Source organism: Notamacropus eugenii, chromosome 3 (genome assembly GCF_028372415.1).
Source record: "Notamacropus eugenii isolate mMacEug1 chromosome 3, mMacEug1.pri_v2, whole genome shotgun sequence".
NCBI classification, from domain to species: Eukaryota; Metazoa; Chordata; class Mammalia; order Diprotodontia; family Macropodidae; genus Notamacropus; species Notamacropus eugenii.
The window spans coordinates 69,993,718-70,000,135 of NC_092874.1; the positions used below are offsets into that span (position 1 = coordinate 69,993,718).

At 39.0% G+C, this 6,418-nt stretch overlaps 1 pseudogene; it reads left to right on the forward strand.

Annotated features, from left to right (window-relative positions):
• Positions 1-1,420: 1,420 nt before the first annotated feature.
• LOC140531814 (GDP-mannose 4,6 dehydratase pseudogene) lies at positions 1,421-5,435 on the forward strand (annotated as a pseudogene).
• Positions 5,436-6,418: the final 983 nt, after the last annotated feature.

A 6,418-nucleotide genomic window follows, 5' to 3' on the forward strand; every position in this document is an offset into this window, starting at 1 on the left:
AAAGTGGCTTCTCTAAGGTCATAAGACATTCAGAACATCTCAGAACTTAGTCTAGGTCTTCCTGATCATAAGGTCAACCATCTCTTCATTACACCATACTAGTTCCCATGGAAATATTTATTGTTCACATTTGAATGCTAAGGTACTAAAACTGAAAGAATACTTTTAAGGACTCATATGATGAATGTAATAATAAGCCTCTAAGCCTTAGCTTGCATCATTCCTTCCATCTAGGATGCCTTCCCTGATTCTTTGTGCTCACTTCTCAGCCTTCAAAATTCCAGTTGAATCTTCCCTTCTCCTTGGAGCCTTTCTCTAGTTATAGCACATGATGATCTCACCTTCTTAATTCCTACAGTACTTATTCTCATGTCTTAAGTAAGCACTTAATAAATATTTATTGAATAAATGAGTGAACTCTACCCCTCACTTGTCACTTTGATGCTGCTTTGAATTGTTAATTCTCTATTTCAACTTCAGCAATTCCAAATGCATTTAAGTGCTTCCTATATCAATAAGTCAGCAATAAGCATTTGTTAAGTACCTACTATGTGCCAGGCACAGGGCTATCTGCCTGGGATTACAAAGAAAGGTGACAGATCTGTCTATGCAGAGCACTGTAGTAAGTGCTAGGGGAAATACCCAACCTCTGCCCCATGGGGCTCACAGTCTATTTAGGAGGATCTGACAGATAAAAAAATAAATTTTACGTTTTTTATGTGTGTTTTTTTCCCCAACTCTGTAAAAAAAAAACTTCTTGAGAGTAAGGGGTCACCTCTTACATGTTTTTCTGTGTCTTAGTGTTTTTGCACATAGTAAGTGCTTATTAAGTGTTTATTCACTGATTGGTTAGTAAATACTCTAATACAGTGGCTTTCCGCATGTTGTTTGGGGACCCCTGAACAACCCTTGTATCCTTTAAAGGGGTCTGAGAAAAAGGCATCATGAGTAATTTTTCCAGCCCAGATTGGCACAGGGAGACAGAGAAGTCTACAAATGTTGGGAACAGGTCCAAGTATGAATAACATCAATAAATATGGGTAAACTATGAGCGGGATCAATAAGTGATCCTACATGCATACAGGGCATCTCCAGATACATACCAAGGCACCTCAATGAGGACAGGCACAAAGTGGCATCTTTGCTGCCCCTTGCCCAATATTAAGTCATAGATCCCAGATGAGATGATGAGGGACCTGTGCTCATCTTCCATCCATGGTCTCAGGCCCAGGATAGCTTTTCAAAAGAGGAAGAAATTCAGAAGTAAACAGCAGCAGTGTAGCTCAGACTCCAGGAGCAGAGAGGACTATCAGTTCCAACCTCCAGCCTTGTCTGAATCCTACAGAGGAACATTCATGGCAGAATCAGACCAAAGGGAGCCTTTAACCCCAACCCAACAGAGTTCACCATCTTTCTGACAATGGCGGAATCCCCCAACAGTCTATTATTGAGTCAGACTCAAACCCAGGTAAGGAACTTGCAAAGTTCAGACTTTGCCTTGGATCAGACCACTTTAGGAAAGCTAAAATCTTGCAGATCCCCAGCCTGAGTTGTCCTTAAGATCCTGGAACAACACAACATTCAATATTCCAAGAAAACTGAAACAGGATTAGCCTAGACTTTCCCTATAGAAGTATACAGAGTCCAATCCTAATATCAGGTAGGAAGGCCAGGGAGTAGACTGGAAGAATGAACAACAACACCAAGAAAACTCTGCCCCCTCCAAATGTAAACAGAGACACTCGAGGCAAAATACAGAAGAAGAGAATGATTCCAAAATATCTACAAGCAAAGTCTCAAAGGAAAACACAGCTTAGTTACAAAGAATTCCTGGAAGAGATAAAGCCAAAGTTTTTTATTTTATTTTATTTTTACTTTTCAACATTCATTTCCACAAGATTTTGAATTCCAAATTTTCTCCCCATCTCTCCCCTTCCTTCTACCCCATATGGCATGCATTCTGATTACCCTTTTCCCCCAGTTTGCCCTCCCTTCTATCTCCCCTATCCCTTATCTCCTTCCCCCTTACTTTCTTGTATGGCAAGATAGAATTCTATGTGCCATCGCCAGTATATCTTATTTCCCAGTTGCATGTAAAAACAATTTTTAGTGTTTGTTTTTAAAACTTTGAGTTTCAAATTCTCTTCCTTCTTCCGTCCCCACCCACCTTCATTGAGAAGGCAAGCAATTCAATATAGATTATACATGTGTAATTATGCAAAACACTTCCATAATAATCATGTTGTAGTAGACTAACTAGATCTCTCTCCATCTTATCCTGCTCCCAACTTATTCTATTTTCAACTTTGGCCCTGTCCCTTTTCAGAAGTGTTTGCTTCTGACTACCTCCTTTCCCAATCTGCCCTCTCTTCTACCAACCCCCCTTTATCCTCTTCCCTCTTATTTTCCTGTAGAGTAAGATACCCAACTGAGTGTGTATATTATTCCCTCCTTAAGCTAAATCAAAGCAAAAATTTTAAAAGAAATTTTTAAAAAATATTTTTCTCAATAAAATGAAAAGTGCCAGAGGAAAAAATTGGAAAAGGAATGAGAACTATAGAAAAAGGAATTGGAAAGGGAATTAACAGCATGGCACAAGAGGTACAAAACCTTGCCCAAAGAATAAGCTCCCTAATAATTAGAACTGATGAAATATCGGCCTATGCTTCCACGTGCAACAAGAAATATTCAAAGTCAACAGACTGGGGCAGGCAGGAAGGGGGGAAGAAGACGACTGAACTGGAAAACTGATCAAGGAGAAAAAAAATTAAGAATCATCTGAGTCCCTGAGAGCTACGAACAAAACAAAAACCTAAGCATAATATTTTAAGAAATCTGAAAACTATCCATATTTCTTAAAACCAGATAGCAAAGTGCAAATAGAAGGATTTCTCCAGTCACTTCCTGAAAGAATTCTCAAAATGAAAAGTCCCAGAAATATTACAGCCCAAATCCAGAGTTTCTGGGTCAAAGAAGTAATGCTTCAAGCAACCAGAAAGAAAGAATTCAAGTACGGAGGGGCCACAGTCAGGATCACGCATGATTTAGCAGTCATCACTAGAAAAGAACAGAGATCTTGGGATACTATATTCCAGAAGGCAAAGGATATAGGCTTTCAGGCAAGAATTACTTACCCAGGAAAACTGAGTATAATCCTAGAGGGGAAAATGTACATCTTTGATGAAATAGAGGCCTTCTAAACATTGCTGATGAAAAGACCAGAGCTATGTATAAACTTTGAAGTTTAGACACAGGATTTAAAAGAAACATAAAAGATAATCACAAATGAGCAATGATGAAGGACTAAACAAGGATAAACTGTCTATTTTCTAATATGAGGGGGTGATACAGGTGTCTTCTATGAACCCTATCTTCATCAAGAGAGTCATCATGGAAGGAGCATAATTGGAAAGGGGCAAGTAGGTGACACAGTGTTTAGAGTGCCAGGCCTGAAGTCAGGAAGACTTATCATCCTGAGTTCAAACCTGGCCTCAGGCACTTACTAGTTGTGTATCCCTGGGCAAGTTGCTTTACCCTGTTTGCCTCAGTTTCCTCATCTGTAAAATGAACTGGAAAAGGAAATGGCAAAACACTCCAGTATCTTTGCTAAGAACATCTCAAATGGTGTCAGAAAGAGTCAAACACCACTAACCAACCAACCAACAACCATTACACAGAAGACCTAGGAGAAGTTCTGTCTTGATGATCTTAAAAGACAAATGAATAGGGAGAAAAAGAGGAATGTAGTAGGGAGAAAAGAAAAGAAGACTTGGGAAAGTTATCTCATACCTGGAGCACTCAAGTAGAACTCTATACAAAAAAAGGAAGGTGGTTCTGGGGAATGACTGATGGTCAAATCTCATGCTTATCTGAACTGGTTAAAGGAAGGAGTATTAAACACACAAAATTGGTTACAAAATGCATTTCACTCAACAGGGAAATAAGAAGGAAAGGGAAAAAAAGAGAAAAGAGAGAATTAGAGGGAAGATAGATTAAGGGAGAGATTAGTCCTAACTAACACAAAACCTAAGGATGTACAGAAGCATTTAAAGTTCCTTTTGATGTTGCAAAATATGAAAATCTGAAGAGTTGTCCATAAATTGAGGAATGGCTAAACAAATTATGATATATCAGTTGTGCCTTAAGAAATGGAGAAAGGGATGGTTTCAGACAAACCTGAGAAGACTTAAATGAACTGAGAATACGTAAAGTGAACAGAACCAGGAGAACAATTTATACCAAGACAACAATATGGTAAAGACAAACAACTGTGAAAGAATTAGGAACTCTGATGAGCATAATGACCAATCACCATTCCAGAGGATAAATGATGAACCATAACACCAACTTCCTGATAGAGAAGTGAAGAACTTAGAGCACAGAATGAAATACAATTTCTTAAAAGGGTTATGAAGTCCATGGAATTGTACATTGATCAAGTTCCTTCAACACAGGGCGGATCGAGCATCTCTATAAGAACCCTCAGGCTCATATTTAAGGAAATGTGAAATTGCATTATGGAGATCTCATGGACAGTAACTGCCATGTGAAAAGAGTTAATGAAGTGAAACCTACAGAAATCTACAATTTAGGAGCCAGAGCCACATCAAAATTTCTTTTGACCATGTTGAATATACTGCTGATGTTGATGGTGTTGGCACTCTACAGCTTCTTGATGCAATTAAAACTTGTTGTCTTAGCAATTCTGTAAAGTTCAACCAAACCTCAACAAGTGAACTTTATGGGAAAGTACAAGAAATTCCACAAAAGGAGAAGACCCCTTTTTATCCTCGGTCACCATATGGAGCCACAAAACTTTATGCTTACTGGATTGTGGTGAACTTCCATGAGGCCTACAACCTGTTTGCTGTGAATGGTGTTCTTTTTAATCATGAGAGTCCCAGAAGAGGGGCTAATTTTGTAACTTGAAAAATTAGCTGATCTGTCTCTAAGATTCACCTTGGACAACTGGACAGTTTCATCTGGATGCCAAGAGAGACTGGGGTAATGCCAAGGACTATGTTGAGGCTATGTGGCTAATGTTGCAGACCAATGAGCCAGAAGACTTTGCCATTGCAACTGGTGAAGTCCACAGAGTCCGTGAATTTGTGGAGAAACCATTTTTTTTCATTGGGAAAACTACCGTGTGGGAAGGAAAGAATAAGAATGAAGTGGGTCAGTATAAGGAGACTGGAAAGATCCATATAACTATAGATCTCAAGTATTACCGACCAACTGAAGTGGATTTTCTGCAAGGAGACTGCACCAAAGCAAAACAAAAACTGCACTGAAAGTCCAGGGTGGCTTTTGATGAACCGGGGAAAGAGATGGTCGAGGCTGATGTGGCTCTCATGAAGCACAACCCCAATGCCTAAGCTGACTTCTGGTCCCCTTCGGGTCTCCTGAAGAGATATGATCACCTTAGCCAACCCTCAGGAGGGTAGGATGGCAGGTTCATTTTTCTCTTGTAATCTATTGGTGGAGGGCATCTGACTGCAGAAGTGGAACTGACAATTGATGTGGTGGAGGAGAGGAAGATTTAGTCATGATCAACACCGATTTTTTTACCCCAGTTCTCCAGTGCCAAAGATTGTCTCTTCTTGTCTGAAACAAAAGAGAATCACTCCCAGAAAGACTATAAAAGTTGAAATTGTGACCTCTCCAATGCTTGGTTCCACATTATCTCATTATAGATGCTTCATCTGAAGAATTTTATGTAATCAATAGGATGGTTTAATCACAAATCATTCATTTTACTTAAAATTACATTGTAAGACAAAAGAAATTGTGGGGCCTTTAAATTATCTTCTTTTTTCTCATTAAATTAATCTTTCTACAAAAAAAAAAAAAAGAAATACAACTTCTTCTGGATGTGGCCAAGGCAGAAATGTGTTTTACTTGATTGTACCTATTTGTAACAAAGGTTTTCTTTTTCCCTTTATTCTCAATGAGAGGGCGTGGAAAGGAAGGGAGAGAAGGAGGATTTTTCCTGATTGAAAAATTAAAATACAATTAAAAAAAACTATGTTTGTATTGAAAAAACAAAAAAGGTTGGTGTTGGCAGTACATTGCTTTACCATCAAGATGTTCAAAGCCCTCTAAGGATTACCTAGCGACTAATGACTAGGTATAGTCTAAAACTCCTTGGCCAATAGTTAGACTAAGCTCTGGGGGCTTAGTATTCTTGAAAGCCAGTATCACCCTTTAGACAGGCTGACACAATTGTAAATGATTATGATTTAAGCAGCTGGCAAATCCTCTTCATCCCACCCTCATCCACAGCATGGTGGAGAGAACCCTGGCTTTGGAATCTGAGGACATGGGTTTAAAACCTGCCTCTGACAAGTAACCAAATGTCCTTGGGTAAGCAAAATTCCCTGGGTCTCATTTTTCTCACTTTATAATTTTGCCCAAATTT